Below are 14,251 nucleotides of genomic sequence, written 5' to 3' on the forward strand. Positions count from 1 at the left end.
CTGCTCTTTGTGCAGCTACATGCAAAACGCAGACTATTTGCATGCCCCGGTCATTCCAGCCACAAGATTCCATAGATTACGACTGGAATACAGTGGCTGCATTTAAAGAGTTGTCACTGTGGCCTAATATTGGTTTGCTCTGTAGGCCTGGACTTGGAGTATAAACCCTGCTCATCCATGGTGATCACAAGACTGACTGCATGGAATTTCAAATCGTTGGCAGGTAAAGCAGTCCCCAAATATGTATTTCATCTGTGCAGCTGCTTGTCTGGAGTCCAGGTTTAATAACCTGTAACTAAAGAAAGGTCATCTATGAATCTTTGCAAATGATACTTTGTAGCTCTTTATTATACACTGAAGGTAATTCAATCCATATGTGTTTCTTTAGGTAAAATGTCCAGTACCGAGATGGCTTTATTTAATCAGGTCAAAGGAGCTGAGAATGATGAGCAGTAATATGTTATCATTGGTGTACCGTATATACACCCAGCTACAGCAATCAAAAATTACGTCTGCATTTCTGAGGCTATTGCTGTTTGCTCCATTAAATAAGAGACCTATAAGCATAACACTCTCTAGCTATGAAAAAAACGCTAAAAAGCTGAAGAATGCGGCTATTTGGCATTTATGAGCTTTTTTGAGCCATTTGATTTTGTGGGAGTATCGTTTTGCTAATAAAAGCTGAAAAACGCTACTGCAAAAAAGGCTGCAAAACTCCTTCTACAGCTAAAGCAGTTAGCGTTTTTTATAAGGTCCAGTGTGCATAAGGCCTAAGGCTTGTAGGTACAAGAGTCACTAGGTACACTCGTAGACCAGGAAGTACATTGCTATTTTTCAGACCAAATTCCATAAATTTTTCACGTGGCTGCTAATGCATGTTTAGCATTTCATGTTTAACAATTACTATAATGTAGCAAATCTTCCCTTTTTGCATTCAAGCTCACGTTAATAGGGAACTGCAAGCAATAATTTTTCTATAGTTTTCGATCCTTTGCAAAGTTTTTTCTTTGATGCCTTTTCCCCCGTTTGGGAGAAACTTCCGCTTACTTCCTGTTCAATAGACCCAAAAGGAAGTAAAAGGAAATACCACCTCGGACTGGTGTTGCCAGATCAGATGTCCCTCTCCAATTTCTCCGGACTCCTGTAAAACTTTAGAGTGCCATTTTATTTCAGTAGAAACTTGAACGAAGATCCCTTTTCCCTTCCCTTCTCCAGACTGACTGGAGACTGCACTGTCGACTCCACTGACTTGCAGAGCAGGAGCCAGCAGCATTGAAAACTTTAAACTGCAAGTGCTAGGGTAAGAACAAATAGTTTTAATGGGGAATTTTAAATTATATTGTGCTCAATGTGTTGAGCTTAAAAGCACTGAGGGTTTAATACGTTAAACTCCATGAATTTGGGGGAAAATACCATATGTTGATAAAATAGAATATATCTAATATGTCCTTATTTAGCTCTGTGATATAGAGCAGCAAATCGTGGTTTTCTGAGTTTAGGCATCCCTTGCAAATTTAAATATACAGCCTGTATGGCTTAAATGTGGTCTGTTTTATGAGCCTCTGCAGAAAGTAATAGGATACTGTGTAGGATGGACTGTTGGGGAAGTTACTAAACCTTGTGCAATGTATTGATCTGTAAATAGAAAGTCAGGCGATTACTGTAAAGTTGGGTAACTGAACTTCACTTATATGGAATAATTCAGAAGTAAATAATTGCTGTTCCCTTGAGAAATATCAAAAGCACAGCAATAATTACCAGATTCCTTCCTCAAGAATGACTGTAAAGAGCTAAACTGGTAAGGACAATCTGCATTTATATTTTCACACAGGCAGTGAAGGGAAATCTCCCCAAATGGGGCACAAGCAGCATTCTAACCCTCTATACTGAAATAAAGACTTCTGGCTAGTCTTCCACTAATGCTATCCAGCTAATCCTGCAAGTGTGTTAAAGTGATTTGTAAACTATCACCTTGTAAAACAACCCATTCAGTTTAAAATAGAAATGAAAGGCAAAACATTTTTGTATAGATGAAAAGAAAACATTAAAATTCCTTTTTATTTTTTTTATATATATAAATGATTACATTCCCTCTGTTCTTAGCTGTAAAGAGCCGGAGAGAGGAAAAGCATCAGCACACTGAGGTTTACAGTAAATGGCTGTGCAGCAGGGGTGTGCCAGCATAGCTAGAGAACTGACCACAATGTGCTCTCCTGCTTAGTGTAGTCGGTTTTTAATGGGAAAACGGGGAGACTAGCAGGAGCACCAGGGATTTCACATAAAGGAAGCAATACAAAGAAAACAATACTTTCTCATAACAAGTACATGGTACAGCAGGCACATATAAGGAATATGAAGTGTTGGTAACTAACTCTTTAAGTTAAGGTAGGAATTTACCTTTGAGGATGAAAACCCTTGCATATACCCAGTGAAGTGACTGTCATCAGGTGATGCACAGAGATGAAACAAATCCTCCTACATAAGTTTTACCTGTTTGCAGTCTTCATACATAAAAAAAAAATCACAATTTATAAAGCTTGTCTAAGCTGTTAGGAAACAGGGGGCTGATAGCTGAAGTCACACTCTGCAGAGTTTAATGAGAAGAGCTGTTTAGAGTGAAGGGGCACACCCCCCTTAATGCAAGAAACAGACCTGAGGCTGTCAATCGCAGGCTGTGTGCTGGTGCTCTCCTTGTGCCCCTTTTTTCTTCTGTCAGGACAACTTGTCAGAAGTGACTCGTGTAGATAGCAGAGGAATGGTACAGCAGACAGAAATAATACTTGGTTCTCTGGATTAGAGACAACTACACACTATAAAGGGAAATGCTTTGTCCATATTGCATGTCTAAACAGTTTGAAATGCTAAAGCTAAACTCTCAACTTAAAAAACATTGTCTAATTGCTAGAGCTGTGTGTATTCTTTCTTGAATCTTTATGTCCTTTGTGTATTTCTTGCAGACCTGCACATGAAATGATTCCTGCACTTTTTCCTCTGAGCAGGAATAAAGACCGGTCTATGAAGTTCTGTCCTTGTGCAGGGTGTCTGGTCTCCGCCCCCATAATGGGGAGATCTGCTGGGTTCTCCCCCCCCCCCCGCCCCCACAGGTCTGCTCTCTGTGTGCCACACAGTGATATTGCCACTTCTTGTACAAGGCAAGTTAAAAAAGATAGATCGGGGTTTAATCCAGGTTAGAGTCAAAGGTCATGCTTGGAATCAAAGTCGAGATGAGTGTATTTTAGGTGAGATAAATAAGATCAATTAAAAATAAGTGCACTATTGTTTCTGGGACCTACTATGGGTACAAACAACAAATGTAGACATGTGATATTGCTGTGATTTTCAGGAATAGGAGAATTTGCTTTAGCTTGCTCTTTGGTGGTAGGTCATGGTAATGGCAAGAAATATACACTGATCATCCATAACTATGACCACCCATCTAATATTGTGTAGGTCCCCCCCCTTTTGCTGCCAAAACTGCCCAGGCCTGTCAAGGCATGGATGCCCACTAGTGCTGTGCAGGTATGCTGTGGTATCTGCCATTAAGCCATCTGTAGCAGGTCCCTTAAATCCTTTAAGTTGTGAGGTAGGGTCTCCATGGGTTGGACTTTTTACTGCACACCCCACAGATGCTCAGTTGAATTAGGATCTGAAGAAATTTAAGTCAACACCTTGAAGCCGTCGTTTTCCTCAAACCATTCTAGTACCATTTTTAAAGTGCAGCAGGGCACATTATCTTGCTAAGAGGGCACTGACATCAGGGAATACAGTTTCCATGAAGGGGTGTACTTGGTCAGCAACGTTTAGGTAGGTGGTGCGTGTCGAGCAACATCCGCATGAATGGCAGAACATTGCCCAAAGCATGACACTGCCTGGGCTGGTTGTCTGCTTCCCATACTGCATCTAGTTGCCATCTCTTGCCCAGGTAAGCAATGCACATGTACTAGAGCTGCACAGTTAATCATTGAAAAAATCGTGCTCTTGATTCAACCCCTCTGACGATCTCTATTGCAGAGTTTGCCGATTCTTTCATAGAACAAGTGGAGAGACTTATCTGCTCACTCAGCTGTCAAAAGAAAACATCAGGGCAGTCTGCCAAGTTTTTAAAATGAAACATTGTAACTAATGCCCCGTACACACGAGCGGAAAAAAGTTGGATAGTTTTTTCGATGAGTTCTTTTCAAGAACGCGGAGACGTACAACACTACGATGAGCTGAGAAAATTAAGTTCAACATAGGAATTTTGCGTGTCGAAATTTGTACAGACAATCGGAATTTCCGATCAGAACTTTTTCCGACCGAAAAATTGAGAACGTGCTCTCAATCTTTTGCTGCCTGAAATCCCGCCAGCAAATGGCCAATGCAGCATTCACACAATTGCATTTTCCGACCAAAAGCTCTCATTGGACTTTTGCTGGCGGAATTTCCGATTTGTGTGTACGGGGCATAACTCTTCCTCCTTAGATCAAAGGGAAACTTCTGTGTGTAAAGAAGAAAATCCAGGCAGTCTGCCAAGTTTTTAAACATGTAAATGAAGGAAGTTTAACCACTTTAAAGTCTAAATGTTTTTCTTTTTCCTTAAGTTAAAATTAATATTTTTTGCTAGAAAATTACTTTAGACCCCCCAACATTATTTATATTTTAGCAGAGACCCTAGGGAATAAAATGTCAATTGGTGCGATATTTTATGTCGCACTGTATTTGCCCAGCGTTCTTTCAAACGCAATTTTTTGGGAAAAAATACTCTTCAATGAATAAAAAAAACAGTAAAGTTAGCCCATTTTTTATTTATTTATTTATTTTTTTATGTGAAAGATCCCAATTCTCATGGCGTATCGTCTAAGCAAAAAAAATCGTGATTCTCATTTTAGCCAGAATCCTGCAGCTCTAACATGTACTCTGCCATCCACATTATAAAGAAAATGTGGCCATTGTAGGTGCTTTTGGCACCAGTCGGCATGGGCACCCTGATTATATTGCCTCGTACATCACAAACCATTTTTGCTGTTTAAGGTGTTACTAAACCCATAACAATAAAATCAGTCTGCATATACAGTAAAGCATCTTTGTTCTACTCACTGTGGAACCTAAGGGGGTTGCATTGTGTAAAAAGGCTGTTTGATCCTGTCTTCTCTGATCCTCCCCTTCTTTCACTGTCCACAAACCATCTCTGATAGAACAGAGGCTAGGGGACAAACTGCACATGCTCAGTTTGGTGTGTATTACTAGAGTTTTTTATTTTTATTTATTTTATATTTTTTTTCTTGGAAGCGTGCATGTGATCAGCACTGTCCAGATGGAGGGTCATGGGACAGCCTCATAGGAAAGAGAATAAACTCATTTTACAAGCTTTAACCAGACGCTGATATAAGTCACAAGACTGCTATATATTGCTGCTGAAAAAGCTATTTATCAGTTTATAGATACTAAAACTATTGCGTTTCCGTGTACTGTGGGAGACCAGATATAGTGAATGCAGGGTCCTGGGTTTAATAGCACTTTAACTTTGGGGACAGCATGTTTACTTGCTGCCTGATATATCACACAAAGTCCAATGCCATTGAAATAAGATTAATCTAGGTTATTCACTTTACCTGTAAGAGCTGGTTCACACAGGGGCAACACGACTTTCAACACTACTTTTGGAGGAAACTTGGACACGACTTGGGGCGACTTACAACACGACTTTGTCGCCCCAGGCCAGGCGACTTTTGCCGTGGCCAGTCAGAGAATGGGCTCTCAAGGGGGAACTCCACACCAAATAAAAAAAATAAAAAAAACCCACGCGTGGGTTCCCCCTCCAGGAGCATACCAGGCCTTTTAGGTCTGGTATGGATTTTAAGGGGAACACCCTACGCCGAAAAAAACGGCGTGGGGGTCCCCCCCCAGATCCATACCAGACCCTTATCCGAGCACGCTACCCGGCTGGCCAGGAAAAGGGGTGGGGACGAACGAGCGCCCCCCCCTCCCGAGCCATACCAGGCCGCGTGCCCTCAACATGGGGGGGTGCCTTGGGGAAGGGGGGTCACCCCAAAGCACCTTGTCCCCATGTTGATGAGGACAAGGGCCTCTCCCCGACAACTCTGGCCGCTGGTTGTCGGGGTCTGCAGGCAGGGGGGCATTGTACCCCATACTCATTCACATAGGGTGGGAGGGCTGGGATCCGGGGGCCCCCTTATTAAAGGGGGCTCATGGATTCCGATAAGCTACCCGCCCGCAGACCCCGACAGCCAACGGCCAGGGTTGTCGGGAAGAGGCCCTTGTCCTCATCAACATGGGGACAAGGTGCTTTGGGGTGGGGGGGCTGCTCGCTCGTCTCCCCCCCCCTGTCCCTCCCCCTCCGGCTGGGTATTGTGCTCGGATAAGGGTCTGGCATGGATCTGGGGGGGGGGCCCACGCCGGTTTTTTGGCGTAGGGGGTTCCCCTTAAAATCCATACCAGACCTAAGGGCCTGTTATGCTCTCGGAGGGGGAACTCACGCCAAATTTTTGGCGTGGAGTTCCCTTTTGAGAGCTGATAATTCTGTGAGAGTCGCCACCGTATAGACGGAGATCCGACTTGGAGGCGACCTCCATTGAAATCAATGGGTACCAGTCGCCTACAAGTCGGATAGAAGTAGTACAGGAACCTTTTCTGAAGTCGGAGCTACTTCAGTAGTGTGCATTAAGACGACTCTCATTCACTTACATAGATTTTTACATGTAGCGCGACTTAAAGCGGTTTTGTACCTAAAAATCTAACTTCATATTATTAAAAGCACATGATGGCATACTTGCCTAAATGAACCCTGAAAAAAAAAAATATTCATTACTTACCTTATATTTCAGATGTTTGTGCTGACTTCCGGGCTGTCCTCCCGTGGGAGTAGGCGTGGTTATCATCCTCTCAATGGTCCCTGGGAAATTTCTAAGCTATTTCCCAAGAATCCATGGGGGACAATGAAATTGCGAAATCTCGCGAGATTTCGGGAGGACTTCGCTCACGTGACGAGGGCATGTCCGAAATTGCCATTTTTAAAGAGGGCAGGCAGCTGTATCTGCCATTACCACCGGAGCATGCTGGGAGCTGAGCGTCATAGAATAGAGGAAGTAAATGCCTGTGGGCTTCAGACGCCCACACTTAAAATGGAAAACGCCTGAGTACTTTTTTAAAACTTATCCGAAGCAAAAGAATCGTCGCGCCGGGGGTCAAAAACACGCCAATCGTGGATGCTAACCGTCGGTAGCAATCGCCCACCTGTGACACGGGTAAGAAAAAAAAAGCAGCGGAATCCCGCTTTAAGGCGACTAGGGGCGACCTGAAGTCGGATCTGAGTCGCCCCTGTGTGAACCGGCTCTAAGTGGTCACAGAGTTATGGCTGATCGGTGTATATGAAAGTTTCAAAAACTTCTTTTTTTTTTTTTTTTACATTCCTTGTAATAGAAATAAAAGTGACATTTTATTTATTTTTTAAAAAGAACATTGTAAAAATAAAATATTATATATATATATATATATATATATATATATATATATATATATATATATATATATATATATATAATATATATATATATACATATATACAGTGGTGTGAAAAAGTGTTTGCCTCATTTCCTGTTCCTTTGCATGTTTGTCACACTTAAGTGTTTCGGAACATCAAACCAATTTAAACAATAGTCAAGGACAACACAAGTAAACACAAAATGCAATTTGTAAATGAAGGTGTTTATTATTAAAGGTGAAAAAAAATCCAAACCATCATGGCCCTGTGTGAAAAAGTGATTGCCCCCTAAACCTAATAACTGGTTGGGCCACCCTTAGCAGCAACAACTGCAACCAAGCGTTTGCGATAACGTGCAATGAGGCTTTTACAGCGTCCTGGAGGAATTTTGGCCCACTCATCTTTGCAGAATTGTCCTAATTCAGTTACATTAGAGGATTTTCGAGCATGAACGGCCTTTTTAAGGTCATACCACAACATCTCAATAGGATTCAGGTCAGGACTTTGGCTAGGCCACTCCAAAGTCTTCATTTTGTTATTCTTCAGCCATTCGGTGGTGGACTTGCTGGTGTGTTTAGGATCATTGTCCTGCTGCAGAACCCAAGTTCGTTTCAGCTTGAGTACACGAACAGATGGTCGGACATTCTCCTTCAGGATCTCTTGGTAGACAGCAGAATTCATAGTTCCTTTTATCACGGCAAGTCTTCCAGGTCCTGAAGCAGCAAAACAGCCCCAGACCATCACACTACCGCCACCATATTTTACTGTTGGTATAATGTTCTTTTTATGAAATGCAGTGTTCCTTCTACGCCAGATATACTTGGACACACACCTTCCAAAGAGTTCCACTTTTGTCTCATCGGTCCACAGAATGTTGTCCCAAAAGTCTTGGGGATCATCAAGATGTGTTGTGGAGAAATTGAGACGAGCTTTGATGTTCTTTTTGCTCAGCAGTGGTTTTCTCCTTGGAACTCTGCCATGCAGGCCATTTTTGCCCAGTCTTTTCCTGATGGTGGAGGCATGAACGCTGACCTTAACTGAGGCAAGTGAGGCCTGCAGTTCCTTGGACGTTGTTATGGGGTCTTTTGTGACCTCTTGGATGAGTCGTCGCTGCGCTCTTGGGGTAATTTTGGGCGGCCGGCCACTCCTGGGAAGGTTCACCACTGTTCCATGTCTTCGCCATTTGTGGATAATGGCTCTCACTGTGGTTTGCTGGATTCCCAAAGCTTTGGAAATGGCTTTATAACCCTTTCCAGACTGATAGATCTCAATTACTTTCTTTCTCAATTGTTCCTGAATTTCTTTGGGTCTCGGCATGATGTGTAGCTTTTAAGGATCTTCTGGTGGACCTTACTGTGTCAAGCAGCTCCTATTTAAGTGATGCCTTGATTGTGAACAGGTGTGGCAATAATCAGGCCTGGGTGTGGCTAGAGAAATTGAACTCAGGTGTGGACAACCACAGTTATAGTATGTTTTAACAAGGGGGGCAATCACTTTTTCACACAGGGCCATGATGGTTTGGATTTTTTTTCACCTTTAATAATAAACACCTTCATTTACAAATTGCATTTTGTGTTTACTTGTGTTGTCCTTGACTATTGTTTAAATTGGTTTGATGTTCCGAAACACTTAAGTGTGACAAACATGCAAAGGAACAGGAAATGAGGAAGGGGGCAAACACTTTTTCACACCACTGTATATATATATATATATATATATATATATATATATAATATATATATATATTTTTTTTTAAAGTGCCCAGTCCCGCAAAGCTTGTGTGCAGAAGCGAACACCTATGAAAACTGTGTTCAAATCACACATGTGAGATATTTCTGCGATTTGGTAGAGTGAGAGCAATAATTCTTGCTCTAGATCTCCTCTGTAACTCAACACATGCAACCTGCAGACTTTTGTTTAAACGTCGCCTATGGAAATTTTTAAGTGTAAAAGTTTGTCGCTATTCCATGAGCGGGCGCAAGTGTGACATGTTGGGTATCGATTTACTCGGTGTAACATTATCTTTCACAATATAAAAAATTGGGCTAACTTTACTGATGTCTTTAAAACTTTTTTTTTTTTTTTAATTAAAAAAAGTGTTTTCCCAAAAAAGTGCTTGTAAGATCGCTGCACAAACACGATGTGACAAAGTATTGCAACGACTGCCATTTTATTCTCTACGGTGTTAGAATTTTTTTTTTATAATGTTTGGGGGTTCTAAGCAGTTAATAAAGCAAAACAAATACCATAAATGAGGAACTGCTAATCAAAGTAAGCTTTATAAACCTGCTCATTCTCACTCGGAATTGATCTTTCAGGTCAGTGACATCCATTCTCATCAATTGAAGAGTGTTAGGCTGCCTGATTACATACAAATGAAGTGTTTTGGATTGACCTCCTATGTGGTTTTAGTAGATCTAAATCTAAAATTGTATAATGTATGGCCAGCCTTACTCTTTCTTGCACATTGATTTCCTTCAAAAGTCTAATTTACCAAAACACAATGTAGATATTGCATGCTCTGTAGTAGTACCAGGAACAGATATGACAGCTGCCATTGGGTGTCACTGTTGGATCATTTCACTGCTCTGCAATCACACTGATAACCGGATCATCGGCTCTGCAGTGCCAGGGTCCTGGTGAGACCACTAGTTTGGTTAGACCAGCTTATTTCTGCATTATTTTATTGAAACTGAGACTGAAGAGATGCTTTGCTAGAACAATGACTGGATGACTGATGGTGTGTACAGGCTGCAAGGCCAGCATAGTATTACCTGTAAGGTTACACATTTCCTTCATATTTATAAATGGTAGCTGGTAGGCAAATATCCAGCTGTTTGTTCAGTGAAGGCGCACAATCTACAGTTTGTTTACAATGTGTCCATAAACCCAAGACTTTGTGTATTGAATAGGAAACACTTTTTCAGAGTAGACTATTCCTGTTCAGGGTTACTAGATAAGTAATTTACAAAAATGTAGCGGGTCACATTTTTTATTTTTGTATGTGCTGACATTGGTGTGTGTGTGTGTGTGTGTGTGTGTGTGTGTGTGTGTTTGTTTTTTTTTTTTTTTTTTTTTTTTTTTTTTAAGGCAGCTCTGCATTTATTAAAGCTAAACTCCAGATTATTATTATTATTATTATTATTATTATTATTATTATTATTATTATTCAAGATTTATATATCACCAACAGTTTGCGCAGTACTTTACAACGTTAGGGCAAACAGCACAGATACAATTCAATGCAGGATGAATTGGAGGGCCCTGCTCATTAGGGCTTGCGATCTAGGAGGGAGGGTCAAGTGATACAAAAGTTAAAAACTGTGGGGGATGAGCTGATGGAGACAGTCAAAGTACAACTGTTAGGTGTAGGCATGATAAGCTTCTCTGAAGAGCAGGGTTTTCAGGGACTTGTCTAAAAGCAAACGGTGTAGGAGATAATCGTACAGATTAGGATAGGGAGTTCCATAGGATGGGAGAGGCTCTCGAAGTCCTGGAGGCGCGCATGGGAGAAGGTGACAAGGGAGATGGAGGTCATCTTGGGAGGAACAAAGAACAGTTTGTTTGGTATTTTGTAGGGCTGCAACTAACGATTATTTTCATAATCAATTAGTTGGCCGATTATTGTTTCGATTAATCGGTTAATAACCTTAGAAAAAAGGTGTGGTGTGTAATTTAGTTAATATGTAAAGTTTAAAAAAAAAGGCAATTTATTCTTAAACATCTCTATATGCAATGTTAACTATAAATAACCAACTATATGGTTAGGGAGCAAAATATCTAATCCGCTCTGAGAATAAAAGACAGAAGAGATATACTGTATATTAGAGGGGATATACACTGTTAGAGGAGATATACTGTATAAACTATTGAAGATATACTCTACTGTATATACTATTAGAGGATATATACTGTATATACTATTAGAGGATATATACTGTATATACTATTAGAGGATATATACTGTATATACCATTAAAGGAGAGATATACTGTATATACTATTAGAGGGGATATATACTGCATATACTATTGGAGGAGATATACGGTATATTAGAGGGGATATATACTGTTAGAGGAGATATACTGTATAAACTATTGAGGATATATACAGTAGAGTATACTATTAGAGGATATATACTATTAGAGGAGAGATATACTATTAAACGGTCAATCTGGTAAATATCAGCAGACTCATTAACTTTAACCCCATTTTGTTGCTGGCCGATTAATCGATTATGAAAATAGTAATCGATTAATTTCATAATCGATTAGTTGACGATTAATCGATTAGTTGTTTCAGCCCTAGTATTTTGACACTAGGCTAGTGATGTAGATGGGGGGCCGACTTGTGGATGGCTTTGTTAATATTTTGAATTTTATTTGTTGGGTGAGCAGAGGCCAATGGAGGGATTGGCAGAGAGGACAGAGTAACATTTATGAACCTTATGGTATAGTTTACAATCAAATCCTACCTATGGAACATCACAGCCATCACTGTAGTAGTGCCAATATATGTTGGTTTATATCTGCCTGCCTATAGACTTGGATTGAGATTCCATAAAACTATGTCAATCCACCTGTGCTAACGGTAACAAATGGACAACAGCAGCTAGCACAATTTGCTAGTGACCAATAACATAAACAGAAATGTATAATGCAGCACTTTCATATAATAGATTAAAAGTCCTTCAAAGTCCAAATAATTCAGGGTTGAGGAAGGCACCTCCCAGGTGTGTGTACAATGACTCGAAAGGGTGATGAGTCTTTCACCACAGCACACAAAGCCTCTTGCCCCCAGTTGTGGACCACCTAATTATAAGATGTCAATCGTGCGCAATTAAACACCAACCATGGTCAAAGCTTCCTGAAACTTCTGGATTGGTCACCCCCCCCTGGGGTAGAGGGGCAGGGGGAAGCCTCTTTATGGAGACATCAAGGTCCCAGGTTGGCTTATGTGGCGGGTCTAGCAGTCTTATGGGTTCTCACTGTGTAGTTTTTCATGGCAATGCGCTGTCAGGCCTCTCCGAGCCTTCTCTTATTACAAGCTCCACAGGCCTCTCCCAGCAGTTTCTTCTGGCAGTAATCTCCTCAGGTCTTGGATCCACCTGAAACACTGACAGATGGATTTGATCAGACCACTAATAGAACAGAATGAATATGTGACTTTTTCTGTGCATTACAGATCGATCATTCAGCTTTCTCCATTACAATGTGTGTTTTAGACTTGCAATTTTTATTTTATTTTTTTAACATGGTGAAAGTTTTTCTTTTAGTGCTACTTGCACAATTCCACCCTCTTGAGATCTGTGTAGGTTTTACTTACGGTAAATTTATGCTATAAAGCAAGCAGTGTCTGCTGTTCTATCTCTTTAGCCAACCCACAGTACTTTAGAAATCCTTTGTGCTGAATTGTCAACTTTGTAATTCTGCTTTGCCCATTCACACCTTGTGTCCCCTACTGTATCTCAATGTGGGGAAGGGACCTGGACCAAGCATTCATACTGACCCTTAAGGCTTGTGTATCTGTGGTTCAGTAGTGCTATAAAATGCTCACACCCTGGCACCATTGCATATGACTTTATGACTTTTTTTTTTTTTTTTTTACTCCCAACACTTGCTGGAGGTACGAGAGAACAAGAACAATGATGTAATGGTCATGTCCCCTGATTCATAACTTATGATGCCATGTTTACTGTATGGTAATAGATACATATACACCGGTGTGTCCCACCATTGCCCTCAATGCTTTTTGTCCCTCTCCTTCTTCCTACTTGCTGTCGAATGTAATTCCATGATATTGGAAATCCCCATCTACTCCTTCAGTGGCAGAATGATGAACTGAGCTAGCTCACCTCCAGCATTTGGAAGAACTGGTAGTCTGGCTTTGTGACAGATTCCACTTATGTTGCTGGTTGGACCATGTTGATTGTTTTCTTCAGATCCATGTGATTTAAGAGTAGTTTTCTCCTGAATGCACTTTGTAAGCCTGTTTTATTGAAGGGCTTGCCTTCCTTCCATGGCACCCAACACCCCTTCTCTTTGCTCACCCTTATTTTCCTGCCTAGTCACTACCAGACTCTTAATTTCCCTCAAACGTTCTCCTTAACCTTCAACAGCGAACGTTCTACACAATTTATGAAGGTACCTACGTATGTGCAATTGAATTTTACTGTAATCCTGAAACTACCAGCACTGGGTACACGCTACTAAGGGAGTACTTTTTAGGGTTGCTCAATACAACACCACCATTGATTTCCTTTTATGGGCCATATTTTAAGCGACTTAATACAGGAATCTGGTTAAGGGGACCCAATGTGGTGCGGATGTCTTGCTTTATTGAAGGAATGTTACAGCTCTTGTAAGTTTGACTGTTGCGTGTTGATAACCTTTTAACCTCCTTTTGTATGTAGTAGTGTTTGAAAAGCAGGGCCAGCTGGTCTTAAACTGTAGCTTTACAAACTTCACAGGGAACGCAGCTCATATTCTGTTTAGGAAGATACTTTATAGCCCATTGGTGTTCACGCCCCCAAGATGTCTATAGACAGAACCTGATTCTGCACAATGTAATATTGGGAAGTTTGGTTTATGGACCAGGTTGAATTTGCCCAGTGGACTATGAGTAAGACCCGTTCCAGGGGTGGGCATCTTATCACTGCCTGCCAAGCATAGTTAAAACCTTTTAGTACTTTTTTTTTTTGAGACCTTAGTGGGGGACCCTTAATTCTAAAATGAGTAGCTCAGTTGATGCATGGGCTGGGCTGCCTTTTTG

The 14,251-nt window shown here is 41.0% G+C and overlaps 1 protein-coding gene across 2 annotated transcripts in view; it reads left to right on the forward strand.

Moving 5' to 3' along the window:
* SVIL (supervillin) overlaps positions 1-14,251 on the forward strand; it is a 334,548-nt gene that overhangs the window by 67,206 nt on the left and 253,091 nt on the right. The window lies entirely within an intron of this gene.

Source organism: Lithobates pipiens, unplaced genomic scaffold (genome assembly GCF_037356315.1).
Source record: "Lithobates pipiens isolate NorthernLeopardFrog02 unplaced genomic scaffold, aLitPip1_a1.2 Scaffold_19, whole genome shotgun sequence".
Taxonomy (NCBI): domain Eukaryota; kingdom Metazoa; phylum Chordata; class Amphibia; order Anura; family Ranidae; genus Lithobates; species Lithobates pipiens.